Source organism: Trichechus manatus, unplaced genomic scaffold, assembly GCF_000243295.1.
Source record: "Trichechus manatus latirostris isolate Lorelei unplaced genomic scaffold, TriManLat1.0 scaffold00007, whole genome shotgun sequence".
In the NCBI taxonomy this organism is placed as follows: Eukaryota; Metazoa; Chordata; class Mammalia; order Sirenia; family Trichechidae; genus Trichechus; species Trichechus manatus.
Window position 1 is genome coordinate 861,534 of NW_004443943.1, and position 20,668 is coordinate 882,201.

Genomic DNA, 20,668 nt, shown 5'->3' on the forward strand with positions numbered 1-20,668 from the left:
CTACTCACCAAGGTAGAATGTAGAGCATTATCTTTATAAGTAGTGTCATGCCAATTGAGCTAGATGTTCCCCGAGACCATGGTCCCCAGAGCCCTCCGCCCAGCAATTCAGTTCCTCAGGGAGTTTGGATGCGTCTATGGGCAAGCCCTCTGACTTTTTATGAAATATCACTCATTATTCATGAAAGGCAGTTTTGGATGACCCTACTCCCAACTCCTGAGAAATGGTACAATCTCCACTTGTCCTGACTTTGCTACTTTTTATTCTCCCTAGAAAAACATACAAAAGTGATTAAATGAAGGGCAATGATCTATCGATTGAAGAGAGAGGTGTGTTAAAATTTCTCACCATGCAAAGACTGTTCTATGTGAAAGGAGACCAAAGAAAAATGACAACTAAATGCAATGTGTGATCCCTTAGTTGGATTCTGTATTAAAAAAAGAATAATGTTGCTTTTGGCCTTATTGGTTTTAATAAAACAACACAGCATTATTGGGGCAACTTGTAATTTGAATATGGACTGTACTTTAGGTATTAATATTTTATCAGCTATATTTCTTAGGTGATACTAGTCTTGTAGATATATAAGAGAATGCCCTTATCTTTGGATGATAATTACTCAAGGAACTAGGACTAGAATGTTATGATGCTTGCAACCTACTTTTTAAAATAAACCTTTTATTTGAGAATACCTTTAGACACACAGAAAAATTGCAAAGATAGAGGTGATAGTTCCTACATATTCCACACCCAGCTTCCCCTATTACTAAAATCTTACACTACTATGGTACACTTGTTACAAGTAATGAACCAATATTGACACATTATTATTATCTGAAGTCCCTCAAGTCCATGTTTTATTCAGGAATCCTTGGGTGGCACAAACTGTTAAAGTGTTTGGCTGCTAACTGAAAAGCAGAAGGTTCGAGTCTACCCAGAGGTGTCTCAAAATAAAGGCCAAGGGATCTACTTCGGAAAAATCAGCCAGCGAAAACCTTAGGGAGCAGTTCTTCTCTGACACAGATGAGTAGGAACTGACTCTATGGAAACCAGTTTTTTACCTTGCTGTGTTTTTAGCCTCTGAGCAACCTGCACTTTCTAGTCAGCTCACTGTGCATTTTTAAAATGTTATTTAAAAGAACAGATTTTACCTAGCATTTTTTCTTGTTTTCAATGGGGGGGGGGGGTCTGTCACAGTTACATTTCTGTCCACCGGATTGCTGAAAATGAAACTCCAGACTGCTCTTTATATTTATTTTCAGAGGTTTTGTTTTAAAAAAGACAATCAGAAAAATCCTTAAGGAGAAAGGAAATCAGTTTCTCATGAGGCTCCCCTGGGGCTAGAAGAAATAATATGGGAGAGTTCCCTGTACGTGATGTGAATTAGATAAATTAATCACCTAAACTACTGCTTATGTGTGACAGTGTTTAACACTATTTGATGCTTATAGTAAAATAGCTTTTCTTAAAAACAGTAATCTCATGTTCAAAATAGATTTTTTCCCCTTTAAATGTACAACCATTCAATTTTTAGGCCAAATGTGAACAATCTCAATTCTTATTCAATCATAAAGATTTAGTAGTGCAAAATAAAATCCCAGGAAGCTCTAATTCTTTCCCCAAAGATATATAAAGAGGATGGAAATGTGGTTCAGCATTACATAATGTTGCAACCCACTCCAGAAACAGAAATGAGCACCTAGCAACAGCAAAAGGTCATCTCAGGAGAGTGTGGATTGCTCACTGGAGCATTCTAAACACAGATGCTTTTCTATACTTATCACTTCCAGACCCCCTTCTACACACACGCTGGTTACCTTGGATCCCAGTGCCATCTCATGGAAACCTCCTGCCTATGACAATCAATAACTGATGCTTAGGGCAGCCTCTATCTTTAGGTTACATTCTTGAAAAAAAGGCAAAATAAATTTTGAAGCGTTGGAAAAAATTTTGCTTTCTGTGTACAGAACAATCTCAACATTCTTCTTCTCCAACGATCATACATTTCTTTTAAGATATGAGATATATTTATTTTAAGATATGGAGGGCTTTTCTGACTCCATCTGCCATACTACCCACAGCAGAAACAGAAGTGAAAGCCACTTTTTTTTCCCCTAGGTTTACTGGATGTTTGCCTCCTCCTTCTTGGGGGGTGTTGAGTACCTTGCCCAAGTTTTGGTCCATTTTTCTTTATGTATTCTGAATATGAGCCCTTTTTTAGGTTTATATGTTACAAATATCTTCTCCCACTCTGACTTCTCTTAATAGTGTCCTTTAATTAATGAAGAGAAAAACTTAATTTTAGTCTAGTTCAGTTTATTGGTCTTTGCCTTTATGACTAATGCTTTTTCTGTCCTGTTTAAGATTCTTTTCCCTTAACTCAAAGTCATAAAGGTATCTTTCTACATTCCCTTTTAGACATGTTACTGTTTTATTTTCATCTACAATCAATCTGGAGTTGATTTTTTTGTATATGGTCTGGTGTAGCGACCATGGATACTGTATACGGATATCCAATTGACACAGGACCATTATCGTGAAGAACCTTTCTCCACTACTTTGTAGTGCCATCTTTGTCATGAAACAAGTATCCATATATGTATGGGGCTCTTTCTAGGCTCTATGCTCTCCTATTGGCCTGTTTGTCCATCTTGCCCCAATACCACATTGTCTTAATTAATGTAGTTTTATAATAAGTCTGGATATCTGATTAAAGAATTCATCCTACTATTGCCATCTGATCAAGTCATTCCACTATTTTTGTTCTTTGTTCTTCTACTTCAAGATTGTCTTGGCCCTTTGTGTTTGGCTATTCTTGGCCCTTTGCCTTTCCATACACATTTTAGACATAATTTATCAATTCTCTTCTCTAGGTATATTTATCTCCCAACTGAACTTACCTAGTATCATTGCTTTGAATATCCCTAGTCAATCCGTCAAACAATCCTCTTGGTTCTAGCTTTCAAGTAAACTCAGAATCTGACCACTGTGCCAAGCTGGTCTATATCACCACTCATCTCTCACTGGTTTTTAAAAATAGCCTCCTTCCCAACTAGTCTCTGAGCTTCTATCCTTGTTCTTTTACAGTCTATTCTCCACTGTAGAGAGATTCTTTTAAAACATAAATCTTACAATGTCACCCCTCTGTGCGAAACCCTCCATTGGCTTTCCACCTCACTCAGAGTAAACCCTAATGTCTTCAACAATGGCCTCCATACCTGATCTCACTTCTGGTGCACCCCAGCCATACTGACTCGTTCTGAGCACAGCCCCCTTAGGGCTTGCACTTTGTCCCCTCCTTTCCTGGAACACTCTTTCCCCAGATATCTGCATGGCTAATTCCCTTACCTCCTTCAAGTCTTTGCTCAGATGTCACTTTTCACACAGGCCTTCTTTAGCTACCTTATTTAAAATTGCAATTCACCCCTTGAGACTAAATGAAAACTCTATTCCAAACAAAATGTTCTATCTTTTAACAGAAACATAACATGATAAAGTATTGCCCAGAATAATCATAATCAATTTTAAAAGTGTTTCATTTTTTTTCAAATAGCCAATTCTGTCTTTCTTGTATTTGTTAAAAATATTAAGATAGCCAAAGAGACTAACTGAACTCATAAATACAACAAAGCAGTAGCTGATATCCCCTTCTGCTGGCCATTAATCCCACACTTTTTTTATTATTTTTTTAATGTGTGGAGAAAGACCATATAAATCAAATGGCTTGCTTCAGTGGCATTTAACTAAACCCTAATGTGTATATATATATAGGGAGAACTGGGAAATTTCCCAATAGGGAAATTTTCTCAAAATCCTAAAACTATCAGGATAGGGGTATTTTTTTTTTCTATAGCAGTTATTCCAATTCATATTTTAGAAAATTAACATGTAATATTTGATCTATACTAGAGAACGTATGTAATATATATGCAAGTTATAAAGTCTAACAACGAAATGAATACTGCGAACCCAATACCCACAATAAGATTAGAACATTACCAATAACATTCCTTCTACCTGTGTGCTTCTTCCCTATCTACCAAAGTGCTCTGATCACCCTTCTCTATTAACTCAACACCTCAAAGTTGCTGTTATTGTGGTTTAAACTTCCTTTACCTCTCTAAACCTGTTCTTCCTCTCATGTATTCTATCTCACGAAATGGTGACACCCCCCAATCAAATAATCCAAGCCAGAAATCTAAAATTCCTTCTCCTCCCTACCATCTGTCAATTTGTCCTACTGTGGTGGCTTGTGTGTTGCTGTGATGTTGCAAGCTATGCCACTGGTATTTCAAATATCAGCAGGGTCACCAATGGTGGATAGGTTTTAGCTCAGCTTCCAGACTAAGACAGCCTATGAAGAAAGGCCTAGATATCTACTTCCAAAAATTAGCCAGTGAAAACCCTATTGATCACAACAGAATATTGTCTGATGTAGTACTGGAAGACAAGCCCCCTAGATTGAAAGGTACTCAAAATACAACAATAGACTCGAGCAGACTATGGTTGCAGGTCTCTGCAACATGTCATTCTGTTGTACATGGGGTCACCATGAGTTGTAATCCATTCAGTGGCAACTAACAACCACCACCACCATCACCTCAAATCCAATCACCAAGTTTTGTCAGATATATCCCCTAAACTTCAAAGCTGTCCCCAAGTCCCAAACGCCACAAGCTCAATTCTGACGATTATTTTTCATGGGACTATCTGCCCTCATTCACTTCCCCTACACGCCCTGTTAATATCATTACTTAAAATCTTTCAACTGCTTTCTCCATAAAGAAAAAACTCTTCAGCAGGCTATGCAAGGTTAGACCTAATTGAGCTAACTCTTCTGGCTTCCATAATCTCATTTTTTGCATTTCTACACTTCAATGACATTGAACTACTTGCTGTTTCCCAAGAGAGAAATGCTATTTTATGTTTCTATGACTTTGCATATTTTATTCACTCTGCCTGCAGCCTCTTCTAAAGGGGGATAACTTGAAAGACGGTTGAAAGGTAATTTTTCTCTTGGGGGATTTCCTTGGCTCCCCCAAGTGAGGAACCCCTTCTTTGAATTCTCATAGCATCTTGTACATACTTGACACCACACTACCAGCAAGAAATGTGACTCTGGGTAAGTCATTAACCCTTCTCTATTTGCTTTCCCTTAAATGCAGTATTGGAAACCCTGGTGGTATAGTGGTTAAGAGCTACGGCTGCTAACCAAAAGGCTGGCAGTTCGAATTCATCAGGTGCTCCCTGGAAACCCCATGGGACAGTTCTATTCTGTCCTATAGGGCCACTATGAGTCGGAATCGACTCGACAGCACCAGGTTTGGTTTTTTTGAATGCAATAATAATAGTGACAACCTTACTGTGAGCATTAAATGAGTTAAACCGTGTAACAGTGCCAGGCACATGGTACACACTCCATAACTGTTACCTAGTATTATCATCATCAGAGCCCTGGTGGTACCCTATGGGGGGCAGTTCTACTCTGTCCTATAGGGTCACTATGAGTCAGAATTGACTCGATGGCAACAGATTTGGTTTGGTTTTGGGTATTATCATCATCACATAATTTTATGTTCACTGACTTTCCCATCTGCTGCCTGTGTGTTGAGTGTTCCTTTAGGACAGAACAGTGCCATGTTTAGCTCTGCATCCCCAAAGCCTAGAACACTCTCCGATATATAGTAGGTACTCAATAAACAGAATAAAAGAAAACAAAAATATTTCCTCTACTCTGTATGAACAGAAAGACAAGAGTGGAATCTTCTGTATACATAATTTTAATATATAATTATAGCCTAAACCAAGGCCAGAATATGAAAAAATGACAAAAGAAATCGACAGAGTGCTAAATACTTAAACTGACAGTTCTTTGACTTTCTTTTACAGCTTAAAAAATGCAATGGCCATTTAGGATTAGAAAATTATCACACCAGTAACATTTACCTGGGGGGTTAAGTACAATCATCAGTTAAATACATGTACCAGCAATTTTAATTCTCAATTTGACACACAGTATCTTTTATAATAATTTATTAAACTCAAAGTCAAAAAAGTAGTAACAGAGGTCTAACTTTCTTCTGTAACAGAACTCTCAATGTTAATACACATACAAAAATGGCCATATTTCCTGATGTTAGATTCATTTGGATTGATGGTCATTTTCCTCATCTCTGATTCATGGCTATTTTGTAGAGAGCACCTACCCTCAACTTGTTTAAAATGTATTTGCTTCATTAATAAAACTTCTTTTCAAACAATGTTTTTGTTATTGGTTTATGGCCAAAGATTTACCTTTTATTTCCCTTTCTTTTTTGTTTCTATAGCAAAATACTGAATTGTACTTTAAATCCATACAGGTTTTTCTCAGGGATTACAGAAGGGACACAGAAAAGAAGTTAGACAAATTCCAACAAATACATGCATATACATACATATCAGTTACATAGAAAAGGAGTACACAAAATGAACACCTTTCCCCAACTATTGTTTGCTAGGAACAGTATCATAATAAATTATGTATGCTCATATTGGTCACTCAGAAAAACTCACTACTTAAAAATATATTCTCTCCTCCACACAAATGTTTAAATCTATTGTTTCCTAAAAGATTTATTTTTTAACAATCAAAGCAACATTTTTAGTAAGCTAAAAGTCACCTACCTTTAGTATGAGTCATGATCATCTGAGGACTGACAAATTACCTATTTTCTTTTTCACTTAGAATCAGTTGTACTTCCTTATTGATAAAATAAAGAGACGACTTATCAAATCATTCCAGAACTTGAGTCAGTTTATGAGAATGGGCAGGGGGGAGCATGTCTGCATACAGGGGGAAAAAAGTCTTCACTTAAATACTTAAAAGATGATTCCTGCAAACTTTGTTATTCCACCACTAAATTTAAGACTTCAGATGTACAGGGAGCCCTAGTGGCAGAAATGGTTAGGCACTCGGCTGCTAACTGAAATGCTGGCAGTTCAAACCCACCCAGTGTTTCCATGGGAGAAAGGCCTGGTGGTCTGCTTCTGTATAAATTACAGCCAAGAGGGGTTGCTATGGGTCAGAACTGACTTGATGGCACCTAACAACAACAGTACTGAAGAAAGTTTAATGCACCAGAATCCTTTTACCACATGAAACAGCTTTAAAAAATAATTCCAAACAACAGAAGTCTGATATGTGATTATAATATTAGAAAGATTAAAGAAAGCCAATTTCCTTTTCCACGTAGAACAGAATTGTGAGACTTAATAAAATGGTTGCCTTGGGGTGTTTTTTTTTTCTGTAGTAATAGATAACTAGAAGTAGCAAGGAACTCTAGGTGGCCACAGTGGCAGTGAGTACAGACTACTAGGGGCACTGGAAGCCAGGGGCCAATTGATACTGCCTGATGGATGGCCAGGGAGGAGGGCTGGTAGCCATAAGGAAGTGCAGAGGAAGGTGGCATCAACGACAGCTAGGAGCACAAGGAACAGTCAGAGCAAGAAAACCCAGCACTGCATGTAGCAACTGTGATTATATGTGTGACATCTGTACCAGAGATGCACCCAAAGAGACAGAAGTGAGGAGCTCAGGTCTTACCTAAGTTAGACAGGTGAGAGTTATTAATCTATTATTAGACTTGGACAAACTGTTAAAGTGACCTTAAGGTCCAAAAATTGGTGTCTAGAGGATACTGATATATAACAAAACCAGAACTAATATAAATAGACTTCCAGAAGTCTACTTTCCCCATCTTTCATTTCCTATAATTCTAATAAAGTTTTCATAAAAGGGTTGTGAGTCTGAAATACTCGTTAGAGCTTCGCTATAATGTGAATGACATTCACATAGAATATCACATCTGTGCCTTTCAGCAACCTCTATGAATTAATCAAGAACAGAACTGTCCTCATTTCACAGAATGCGGTAAGGTCACAAAGCTATTGAGAAGTAGTGATGTCACTTGTACTGACTGGAATCAAAGAACAATGATGATGTGTGGTTCCATTTTATGAAACTCTAAATTTTGAAAATTAGAAATACGACATAAAAAATTAAGTTTTTACCTTATGCATAAAAACTGAAATGATATGAATTCTAAAATTTATAACAATTTGTCAGGAATTGCATAATTTCAAAGCTGGCTAGAAGAAGGAATGGAATACTGTTTTTATGCTACTGTCATAGGGCAATGCCATTTTAGTTGAAAAAAATATCATCTATCCTTTGTCGAGATCTCTCTATTATGAGATCTTTAAGACCTTAACCCTCATGTAATATGCTACTGGCTGAACTTTGAATAACAAATTAAGTATTCAGTTCTTTCCTCAGTATAACTGGAGAGCTTATTAATCTTTTAAAAATACCCCTTTGTATAGAATAATTTGTTAGAACAAAGATCATCAATTTCTGTCCAGTAAGTTATATATTGCTGGGTGGTAGTACCTCTCTAATAAATACTGCTTACTTGAGTTTAAATGCTACCACTTTGTTTTTGCTCTAATATACAACAGATGGAAATTTTTTTTTGTTTTGTACACTGTCTCATTTTTATTTGATTCTTCAGGAAAAATAAATTCTACCTAGTGATAAGCTTAAGCACTGCTAACTGAAAGGCTGGCAGTTTGAACCCATCCAACAGCTCCATGGGAGAAAGACCTGGCAGTCTGCTTCCATAAAGATAACAGCCAAGAAAACCCTATGGGGCAGTTCTACTCTGTCACATGGGGTCTCTGAGTTGAAATTGACTTGATGGTGCCCAATAACAGCAGTGTTCTTTGGCAAATCTAACATCATTTGGACCACCAGAAATGTTACACAAACACACACATACACATACGTGCATGCATACATAAGCACAAAAACTTGTTTTTAAGGCTAAGGTTATAAGGATAGACATGTGCTAGTACTGTATCCTGTTTTCTACACAGAGGAGCCTTTCTAAAACTGTCACTTAAAGATTTCAATCACGGTAGGTATTAACATTTTAGACTATTAAAAAAAGGCATTTATTAAGCTGAGGGAACATGAACTAAAACTAGCCTTTGATTTAAAATAAATTTTATTTATTTTAAAAAGTAACATGCTTAATTGTTTAAAGAATAACTTTTTAGTGGAAATAATCCATATTAAAGAAACATTACCAAGAAGAACCAAGAAGAAATCTGAAACTCACACCCAGATCCATCACTTGAAATAATCAATGTTAACATTTGATGATTCAGACATCTCTCTGTGTATTGTTATTAGAGATAGAAAGATGGATAGAAAAGACTGTATAAAACTGGCACCTTAAAATATGTGCATTTATAATAAAAAAACCCTTAAATTGCATTTTGCTTAAATTTAACAGATAAGCAAAACTGAAGGAAAAAATAAAAGTTTACTTAAAGAGTAGATATACCAGTGCTGAGGGTAATTCTTTGATTTTAAGAAAAAGATTCTGAAAGGCTGGTGTTTCAACCTTAAACAGTATTTGTCTTGCTCTATGAAAAATGAGGAAATTTGGCCCTATGATTCCTCTCATCTCTCCTCCCACCCCCTCTCCAGATTTTCACTACATATTATTTTTTAACCAAGACTTATAACACCTTCTAGTCTACAACCTTAATACAGTGGATACTTTTAAAGGCATGGAATGATTTTGATGAATTTAACTAACTAACTAAATAAACAGAAAACACCACACTGACAAATTTTACAAATGATCTTTTTAAAGGCAGCATAAATGTATGCTGCTGCAAATGCACTATTCAGTCATTTCACAAATATGATACGTTGCTGTTTTCTAGACTTTGTTCACATGCTAGCTGAGGATATGAAATGCATTTCTAAGCTGAATTTCATGAGGTACTACAGAGAATGTTGTAATAAAATCCAGACATTCCATCCACTACATTCCTTTCCTCCAATATTTCTGTAATTCAATCCAAAAAGACCAATCAAGTTTCCCTGGGAAGATTATTTCTTTATAGACCACTAACTCTGCTTGTTGCTAAGCTCCGGATATTTTTGAGATACTCAGATTTCCTGGTTTTAAAATCATCAAATCACTGAAAACCACAATGAGGATATTTTACATTTTTTGTTTCCTTGTTTTAAAACGGGAATAAGATTCGGCAGCTCAATCTGTGCTAGCTTCGTAACACTACACTCGCCTACTTATTCCGCCCTCCCCCACAAAATATCATCACTAGGTTTTCTATCTTCTATCTTCTAATGGAATGGTTTTCAATCCCAGCTGCACAGTCCAATCACCTGTGGGGCTCTTAAAAATAAGGATGTTTAGGCCCATCCCAGATTAATTAAATCAGAATGTTTGGAAATAGGGCATGGAAAAGGTGGTTTTTAAAAACTTTGAAATACAGTATAGTGCTCTGTGGGCTCTAATTCTAGATGAAGAGTTCCCAAGCATGTCTTTGAAAATAAACCCACTGCTGTCAAGTTGATTCTGACTCACAGTGACCCTAGAGGACAGAGTAGAACTGCCCCATAGGGTTTCCAGGACTGAATCTTTACTGAAGCAGACTGCCACATCTTTCTCCCTCGGAGTGGCTGGTGGGGTTGAATCACCAACCTCTGGGTTAGCAGCCGAGTGCTTAACCACTACATCACCAGGGCTCCTTTTCTATCAAAAGGGATACTCTTAATTTATCATGTGCCTTTAAGTAATAGCAAAAATAATTTTATGAAGATGTTTAAGAGGTGAAAGTTACCACTCTATCAACCATATTTCTCGAATTAAACGGTAGCATCAATTTTCAACATTAGTAAAGTTACAGAATTGCTTTTCTGGTCCAAAGTTGTAATTTTAAGTTTACCCTTCTTACAAAATTCCTTATTAGAGTGATTAAGATTAGAAAATCTTGTTTGTTTATTTGGAAGTATTAGGATTGGCTGGAGTGATTAAATGTTAGCAAAACATAAGAAGATTCTGACTGATAAAGCTATGGTAAAACAAGAGTCCTGTTAGGTATAAAAATAGTCACTGATTTCTGGGCCCATTATCCTTTGTAGGCTAACACTGTTCACATTAAAAAAAAGTGTTAGTCAAACTAAAATGGGCAATCCTGTTTTTATTTTTGGGTGACTACTGGGGCACAGGGGTATGAGCAATTTTTAAAGTTAAATTCAGTAAATTTCTGTTCGCAGTGAAATAAAACTTTTGGAAATTGATAGTGGTAATGGTAGCACAATGTGGTGAATGTAATTAATGTCACTGAATTATGAACTTAAAATGGTTAAAATGGCAAATATATATATATATATGTAGGAGCCCTGGTGGTACCACGGTTGAGAGCTTGGCTGCTAACCAACAGGCTGGCAGTTTGAATCCACCAGCCACTCCTTGGAAACACTGAGGCAGTTCTACTTTGTCCTATAGGGTCTCTATGAGTTGGAACTGACTTGATGGCAACAAGTTATACCTATATATATTTCATCACAATAAAAACTTTTTACACAGGCAAATTTTGTTATATATATTTTACCACAAAAACTTTTTTTAATTTAAATGATTTTTTTTTAGGCATTAGGGAGTTCAAGCAATGTTAACATTTTTGACCAGCTAAACTATGGAAATGGACAAGCAACACTATTAACGAATACAAAGCAAAAGCTGTTAAGTAAACTCATTGCCATGGAGTTGATTCTAAGTCATAGAGACCCTGAGGGGTATTATGCTACATTTTGACATCAATATTATCTCTTACCCGTTGCCATTAAGTCAACTCCTACTCATAGCAACCCTATAGGACAGCGTAGTAACCTCATAGGGTTTCTAAGCCTGTAATCTCTACAGGAGCAGACTGCCATATCTTTCTCCCAGGAGCGGCTGGTGGGTTCAAACCACCAACCTTTGACCTTTTGGTTAGCAGTCCAGTGTTTAACCACCGTACGACCAGGGCTCCTGTATACTGTACTATCTCCTTAGGTCTGTCTTAATCTGGAATTAGGTAGAGTGAAGGCACTTTAATTCATACAGGTTTCAGACACTGAATTACTTTTTAAAGTAATACTCCATATATCAGGCAGTTAGACAAGAAAACAATCATCATCTGAATATAAGTGGAAGAAAAAGAAAGCTTTCAAGTGGCTATTTATATACCTACTTACAGAACTTAAAAAATCCTTTCGGTGTTTGGATAAATAAGAAATTGGGTATTTTTCAGTGGGCTCATACCAGCTTTGGGAAAAAGAAGGGATAAGTGACAGGCTGCCTGGTGATTTCACAGAGGTTGTGGCCTTATGTTCACATACTCATCATGACAGGTGCAGCCCCTTCCCGACCTCCATCTGTAGCCTGGCTAAGCCCTAAAACTGGCCCCCACACCAACAAGAAGCATATGGGCTGGGACAAGATCAGTATCTCCTTTCTCTTGGTATTTGTTCCCTGCCTGTCTTGGCTTGTCCCTTTAGTAATTATAGATATCTTGGTCCTGACTCACTGCCAAGTGTTAAAATTTTTTATGTAAGTTGATACAAAGAAAAGAATATATGACACACACTTCTAAGTTAGGAAGCAAATAAAATGAACCTTGTGAACCATTATTCAATTGTTGTTCCAGACACTTTCTCCTGCCACCCCGAGAGCTAACCCCTATCCTAAATTTTGTTTCTGTCTTTTCTTTTTTAAAAATACATTTGCATATATGCCTAAACTACATATGGTTTAGTTTTGCCTAAGCTGGGCTTTTAAAATGGTATCATACTATATGCAATTACATCTGGCTTGCTTTTTAAAAACACACTATAGTTTTTCTCACATTCACCCATGTTGATACCTGCAAGGGTATTTTGTCCATTTTTACTGCCATATGATATTCCATTACGTAAACATACCGACATTTACTTGTTTTCCTAACCATGTAAATAATTAGCATTCTTTGTAGATTCTGCTTTAAGAATTCTCCTATAAATATCCTTGCAAATGCCTCCTGGTACATGTACGTAGCTGTGGAATTGCTGGGTTATAGGTTATACGAGTAAGTAACACATATATTGGAGCCAAACTGTCTTCCCAAGCCTACTCCTATTGGCATCAACTTACACTCCTATTCACATCATGAAAAGGATCCTCTTGCTCCACACATCCTTGCCATCACTTGGTATTTTCAGACTTCTTAATTTTTGCAATCTAGAAGGTGTGAAATGGAATTTCAATGTACTCTTAATTTACATTTTCCTGAAAGCTAATGAGTTTTGAGTATCTTTTTATGTGTCTAGTTGCCATTGGTTTTCCCTTCTAGGAGGTGCTTATTCATTTGCCCATTTTTCTTATAATTGTCTTTTATCTTGTTGATTTTAAATAATTATTTAAATCTTCTGCCTATGACACTGTTAGTTAAATATATTGCAAAACTATGTGCATTTTTAACTCCCATTGGTCTACTAGCTTTCTTTGCCACATTCTCTCCATCTACCACCAGGCTATAGAGAAATTGAGAAAATAACAATATGAGTTTCTAGAAGGAGTCTTAAAAATTCTTTATCCTTACATGAATCATGGTCTCATCTACCCTGGGACCAGAAGAACTAGATGGTGCCCTGCTACCACTACCAAGACTGTTCTAATCAAGGGCACAATAGATGGACCCTAATAGAATGGGAGAAAAATTTGGAATACAATCTCAAATTGCTTAAAAACAAAACACAAAAACAAGATCGGTTGAGAGTGGAGGACTCCCCAAGACTACTGCTATGAGATACATTTCAAACCTTGAACAGAAACTAACCCCTGAGGCCACCCTGTAGCTAAATAACAAACTGGCTCAAAAAATAATGAATACCACCCATAAGTACTGTGCTCCTTTAAAAAACCACCTATATGTGACCAAACGGTCAACAATTACTGTAAAACAAAGATGAGAATGTAAGGGAGGAGAGAAACTAGATTAATGGAAACAGAACAACCAGAATGGAAATGAGAATATTCATGAACTGTGAAGAATGTAACCACTGTACAATCTGTGCAGAAATTGTTGAATGGGACTCTAAACTGCTGTGTAAACCTTCACCAAAAACACAATAAAATATTATTAAAAAAACTATCACACACAAAAAAATTTCTATATTCTGAAAAAGATTATTTAAAATAATTAAGTATTTTTCACATATCAAATAGGGAAAGATAAAATTACTAACGTCAGGGATGGCAAATGTAATGGAAACGGACATTCATCTACCATTGTTGAGAACATAAACAATGTTGACCAGGGTGGTGATACATGAGTGTACAATACACAGTTATCAAAACTCACTGTTAATTACTATATGTAAATTATACTTCAATAAAGCTGATTGTGGTGGGAATGTAAAATGGTACAATCACTTTGGAAACTGATTTGGCACTTCCTTAAAAAGCTAGAAATAGAATTACCATATGACCTAGCAATTGCACTCCCAGGAATATATTCAAGAGAGGTAAGAGCCATCACACGAATAGACATATGCACACCTATGTTCACTGCAGCACTATTCACAATAGCAAAAAGATGGAAACAACCTAAATGTCCATCAACAGATGAATCGATAAACAAATTATGGTAATACACACAATGGAATACTATGCAATGATAAAGAACAATGATGAATCTGCAAAACATCTCACAACATGGATGAATCTAGAGGGGATTATGCTAAGTGAAATTAGTCAATCACAAAAGGACAAATATTGTATGAGACCCCTATTATAAGAACTCAACAAAAGGTTTAAATACAGAAAAAAGCATTCTTTGATGCTTACGAGGGTGGAGGAGGGGGGAGGGGAAATCACTAACTAGATAGTAGACAAGGATCAAGTTTGGTGAAGGGAAGGATAACACACAATACAGGGGAAGTCAGCACAACTGGACCAAAGCAAAAGCTAAGAAGTTTCATGGACACATCCAAACACTTTGAGGGATACAGCAGCTGGGGCCTGGGTACTATAGTTTTGGGGGACATCTAGTTCAACTGGCATAACAAAGTTTATTAAGAAAATGTTCTACATCTTACTTTGGTGAGTGGTGCCTGGGGTCTTAAAAGCTTGCAAGCAGCCACGTAAGATACATCAACTGGTCTCATCCCACTTCAAGCAAAGGAGAATGAAGAAAACCAAAGACACAAGGAAAGTATTACCCAAAGGAACTAAGGGACCACAGGAACCAGAGACTCTACCAGCCTAAGACCAGAAGAACTAGATGGTGCCTGGCTACCACCAATGACTGCTCTGACAGGGAATACAACAGAGAGTCCTGGACAGAGAAGGAGAAAAATGTAGACCAGAACTCAAATTCACGTAAAAAGACCAGTCTTAATGGTCTGACAGAGACTGGAAGAACGCCCCAAAAATATGGCCCCCGGACACACTGTTAACCCAGAACTGAAGCCCACTCTTCAGACAAAGATTAGACAGACTATAAAACAAAAAATAAGATATGTGAGGAATGTTCAATCAGATATATGAGACCAACTGGGCAGATCCTGTCCAAAAGCAGGATGAGAAGGCAGGAACTGGCTGAATGGACACAGGGAATACGGGGTGGAAAGGGGGAGCATGCTGTCGCATTGTGGGGATTGCAACTAATATCATAAAACAATATGTGTATAAATTTTTATATGAGAAATTATCTTGAGTTATAAACTTTCACCTAAAGCACAATTAAAAAAAAAAAGCTGATTGAAAATGTAAAATAAAAAAAAAGTATAAAGTGTAACACAGAAAGGCAATATATAGCATATTAAGATCTGGCTCTGGAGCTAGGTTGCCACTTAGCTCTGCCACTTAGTAGTTGTGTGACCACCTTTGGCAAGTTATTTTGTATCTCAGGTTTCTCCATGGTAAAGGAGGGATAACAGCAGTGCTTTTATCATTAGGATTGTTGTGAGATACAAATGAATTAGTTTGAAACTGCTTAGAACAATGCTTAACATGGAATCAGCATCAGATATAGATTAAGCTATAAAAAACACAGACTAATTTATCAATTGTTTCCTCTATGGTTTGTTGCAGGGTCTGAAGAATTTCTTCCCTGTTAGATCATAATGATATTCTCCTGTATTTTTCCTAAGTATTTAAATATTTTCATTTTCACATTTAGGCAGATAATCCACTTAAAGTGTAATTATGAGTTTTAATTAGGACCTAATTTAATTCTTTGTTCATAAAACCAAAACCAAAACCCATTGCCATCGAGTCAATTCCAACTTACAGCAACCCTATGGGACAGAGTAGAACTGCCCCATAGGGTTTCCAAGGAGCAGCTGGTGGATTCAAAATTCTAACTTTCTGGTTAGAAGGCAAGCTCTTAACCACTTTGCCACCAGGGCTCCCGTTGTCCATAGAGACAACCAAATTGTCAAAATGCTATTTATTAAATTACCCATCTGTCATAGATTGAATTGTCTCTCCCAAAAATATCTGTCAATTTTGCTAGGTCATGATTCCTAGTATTGTATGATTGTCTACCATTCTGTAATCTGAGGTGATTTCCCTATGCGTTGTAAATCCTATCACTACAGATATAGTAAAATGGATTAGCAGCAGTTATACTGATAAAATCTACAAGATTAGATAGTGTCTTAAGCCAATCTTTTTTGAGATATAAAAAAGAGAAGCAAGCAGAGAGACATGGGGACCTCATATCACCAAGAAAGCAGGGCCGGGAGCACAGTGTATCCTTTCGACCTGAGGTTCCTGCGCTGAGATGCTCCCAGACCAAGGGAAGACTGATAACAAGAACCTTCCTCCAGAGCTGACACAGAGAAAGCTTTCTCCTGGAGCTGACACCCTGAATTTGGACTTCTAGCCTACTAGACTGTGAGAGAATAAATTTCTCTTTAAAGCCATCCACTTGTGGTATTTCTGTTATAGCAGCACTAGATGACTAAGACACTATCCTTTTCCACTGATTCTGAATGCTTCCTCTGTCACATCAGGTTTCCACACATACCTGAGTTAGTTTCTGGGTTCTTTATTGTGTCCAGTTAGCCTATGTTGATCACGGCACCAACACTACATTGTCTTCATTACTATAATATTATAGTTAATCTTGATTAATAGGGTAAGTCCTTGTTCCTTGTCCTCATAGCTGTCTTATTGATCCCTGGGATTTTGCTCTTTCCTATGGACTTTAGATAACCGTTGTATCAAGTTCCATGAAAACAAAAATCCTGTTGTTATGCCACTGAATTTACAGATTTATTTGGGAAGAATACTTAAAACCATTATCACATCTATTTGCAAAAATAATGTAGGTATACAAAGTGAAAATTGAAAGGTCCATGTTTCAGAAAATCAGAAATAAAATCTAAGGTTGATGAAAATTAATGATTAAAAACATACAATGCAAATAAATGAACATTGAAAGAACAACTGGGAAGTTTGCTCAGTAACACTGAAGCTGGTTAAGATATTCAAATTCCTCATTTATGCCATTATCATTGTAATATGCTATTTATTTAAACATTTTTTTTTTCCAGAGTTTAGGACTTCTTAATTTATCCCAAAGTTGCTGAAGCAAAAATCATGATAAAACAACATTCTGCTTTCCTTTATACCCTCCAATTCAAAAAACTATTTGTAGGAAAAAAAAAAAAGGATTTTGTACGTGGGATGAAACTTAATATAACATTTTAATTCTACTTGAAAGTAGAGAATATAAAAATATCTGTCCTAAAAGGGTACAAAAATCCAGTAGAAAAAGAAATGGCTAATACACAGCAGTAACACTGGATGAAAGCAAATTGTTTCTGAAATGAAGGCTAATAAATAGACTCTGTTGGAAGTTCTGGCCTATGCAGTGAAAACAAGACCTAATAATTTAGGATGCGTTTTCTGTCTCAATGAAGGAAGACAGAAAATATGACTTCTTCTGGGACATTCCAGACATTATACTTTTAAGATTGTAACTTTTCAACTTCCTTGAAAATACCATTGTTCCTATTTATTTCTCATTATCTAACAGTAATTTCAGTAAGTGTCCTATACATAGACACAATTCATGAACATTTAAGTTCTTCACATGGTGGAGCTCATCAAAACTGGTAAATAAATATAAAACCCAGCTTAACATAATTGAAAGAAAATATGTTAGCCATCATTGGGTTTTACAAGTATTTAAAAATATTTAAAGCACATATAAAGGAAGAAAGATATCACTTGCAAACTGTCACTTCCCTCGAACTTCCATAAATTATTTTATATTTCCAAGGATTTAAAAATTATTCAAGATGTTTTTCATTAATTCTGTTATAATCTTAACCAACACACACAACATACAAATGCCACCTTCTCTTGCTATGTACTAAAGATGTAAATAAGAATGACATTCATTGTCAGTTATATTATTTTCTTTCCTATATTTGTAAAGGTAAGAGTATAATCTTACTCCCCTACATGTCCCCAAAACAATTTTAGCCAAGTTACCGAGTTTAATAGCACAAATGCAGAGCCTTTTCCCTTCTGTTATCTGGAATAAGCTTGTTTGGAAAGACGCTCATCAGTGAAAAGAACTTTTTAGGGAAGAACATTCTTCAACGCTGAGATCCTTCCAGTCTCTCTTTGCAAATAATTTACTCACTGTAGCTTTCATAAGGGGAAAAAAACCTGTCAAAATCAGTGTTGGAGGAAGGAAAAAAATAAGGCAATTCCTGAATTCATGGAGTATAACATTTACTGCTAGTAATTCTATAATTTATAGTTTACATTATTTTCATTCCCTTAATGCAATCAAGAAATATTCACTGAGCTACTTCTGTGTGCAATGAACAAATCAGAGAAAAGATCCTGCCCTCATGGAGATTACTTTCTAGTTGGATGGGACAGACAATAAACAGAATAAAGAAGTAGAGTATATAGTATGTTTAAAACTACCAAATGCTATAGAGAACAGACAGGGAAGGGAATCAGGGGTGTTGGAGTGGTCAGGGAAGACCTCACTGAGAAAGTGGCACCTGAAGGAAAGGGGGGGAGTGAGCCATGTGAATATCTGTGGAAAGGGCACTGAGATAGGGGGTCAACAGTGCCCATGCTCTCAAGCAGGAGCACACATGGCAAGCTAGAGGAACAGCAGAGAGACCAGCATAGCTGGAGTGAAGAGAGAAAGGCAAAGGGCAGTGGGAGATGAGGTCTGAGAGATGAAGGAGTCCAGATCTTTGCAGGCCAAGTTAAGGACCTGGCTTTTCTCTGAGTGAGATGAGCTGAGTTGAGGATGTAAATTAAATTAGTCATCTAAGGATTCAGAGCAGATCAGCAACATGATTTGACTTGGGTTTCAACAGGATCATTTAAGTTGCTCTGTTAAGAATAAACTGTGGGGTGACAAGGGTAGAAGGAGTATGCTATTAAATGACATGTTTAAGAGATGATGTTGGCTTAGACTGCTGTTGTTCGTTGCTGTGGAAAAGTTTCCGACTCTTGGTGACCCCATATGTGCAGAGTAGAACTGCTCCATAGGGTTTTCAATGATGTGACCCTTCAGGAGCAGATAGCCAAGCCTGTCTTCCAAGGCGCCTCTCATTTGGGTTCAAGCCACCAACCTTTCAGTAGTAGTCGCACAATGAACTGTTTGTGCCACCCAGGGATTCCTTTGGCCTGGACTATCCACATAACCATTGCCATCGAGTTGATTCCGACTCATAACGACTCTATAGAACAGAGTACAACTGCCACATAGGGTTTTCAGTGCTGTAATCTTTACAGAAGAAGACTGCCACATTTTTCTCCCATGAAGCGGCTGGTGGGTTGTTAGCAGCCGAGCACTTAACCACTGTGCTCGGAGCACAGGGCTCCCGGCTTGGACTAACCAAAACAAAAAACCAAACCCACTGTTGAGTTGATTCCGACTCATAGCGACCCTACAGGACAGACCAGAACTGCCCTATAGCGTTTCTGTTATGGATTGAACTATGTCCCCCCAAAATAAGTATATGTTGTAAATCATAACCTCTATGCTTACGGTAATAATCTCCTGTGGGAATGAGTGGTCTTTGTTATGTTAATAAGACAGAATTAGTGTAGGGTGTATCTTGAGTCAATCTCTTTTAAAATACAGAAGAGATTAAACAAGCAAGGGAAGAGTAGAGATGGGGAAAGAGAGACACCAAGCCACATGAAGATCACCCAGGAGCAGAAGCTCAAGAGACAAGGATCTTCCTCCAGAGCTGACAGAGAGAGAAAAGCTTCCCCTCGAGCCAGCACCCAGAATTTGGACTTCTAGCCTCTTAAACTGTGAGAAAATAAATTTGTTTGTTAAAGTCACCCATTTGCGGTATTTCTGCTATAGCAGCACTAAATAACTAAGACAGAATTTGGTACCAGAAGAGTAGGGTGCTGCTCTAACAGATACCTAAAATGTGGAAGCAGTTTTGGAATTGGGTAACAGGTAGAGGCTGGAAGAGTTTTAAGGTGACTAATAGTAAAAGCCTAGATTGCCTGGAAGAGACTGTAGGTAGAATTATGAACGTCAAAGGCAATTCTGGTGAGGGCTCAGAAGGAAGTGAGGAGGGCTATAGAGAAAGTCTATATCGTCTTAGAGAATACAGATGGTGCCAGCAACAGAATGGCATCATTTCTAGCAAGAAATGTGGATGTTAAATTTGCTTCTGGTGGTGAGGTTTTTAAAGAAAATGATGAGCATGTCATTGGACAATAGAGGAAGGGTGATGCTTTTAATGTAGTGGCAAAGAACTTGTCTGACTTATGTT

The 20,668-nt window shown here is 37.1% G+C and overlaps 1 protein-coding gene across 1 annotated transcript in view; it reads right to left on the bottom strand.

Annotated features, from left to right (window-relative positions):
• Positions 1-13,049, bottom strand: part of REEP3 (receptor accessory protein 3) — a 71,856-nt gene extending 58,807 nt beyond the window's left edge. Inside the window, exon 1 of the mRNA XM_023739170.1 lies at positions 13,032-13,049. The gene's annotated coding sequence lies outside the window, so the exon portion shown is untranslated. The remainder of the gene's footprint in view (positions 1-13,031) is intronic.
• Positions 13,050-20,668: the final 7,619 nt, after the last annotated feature.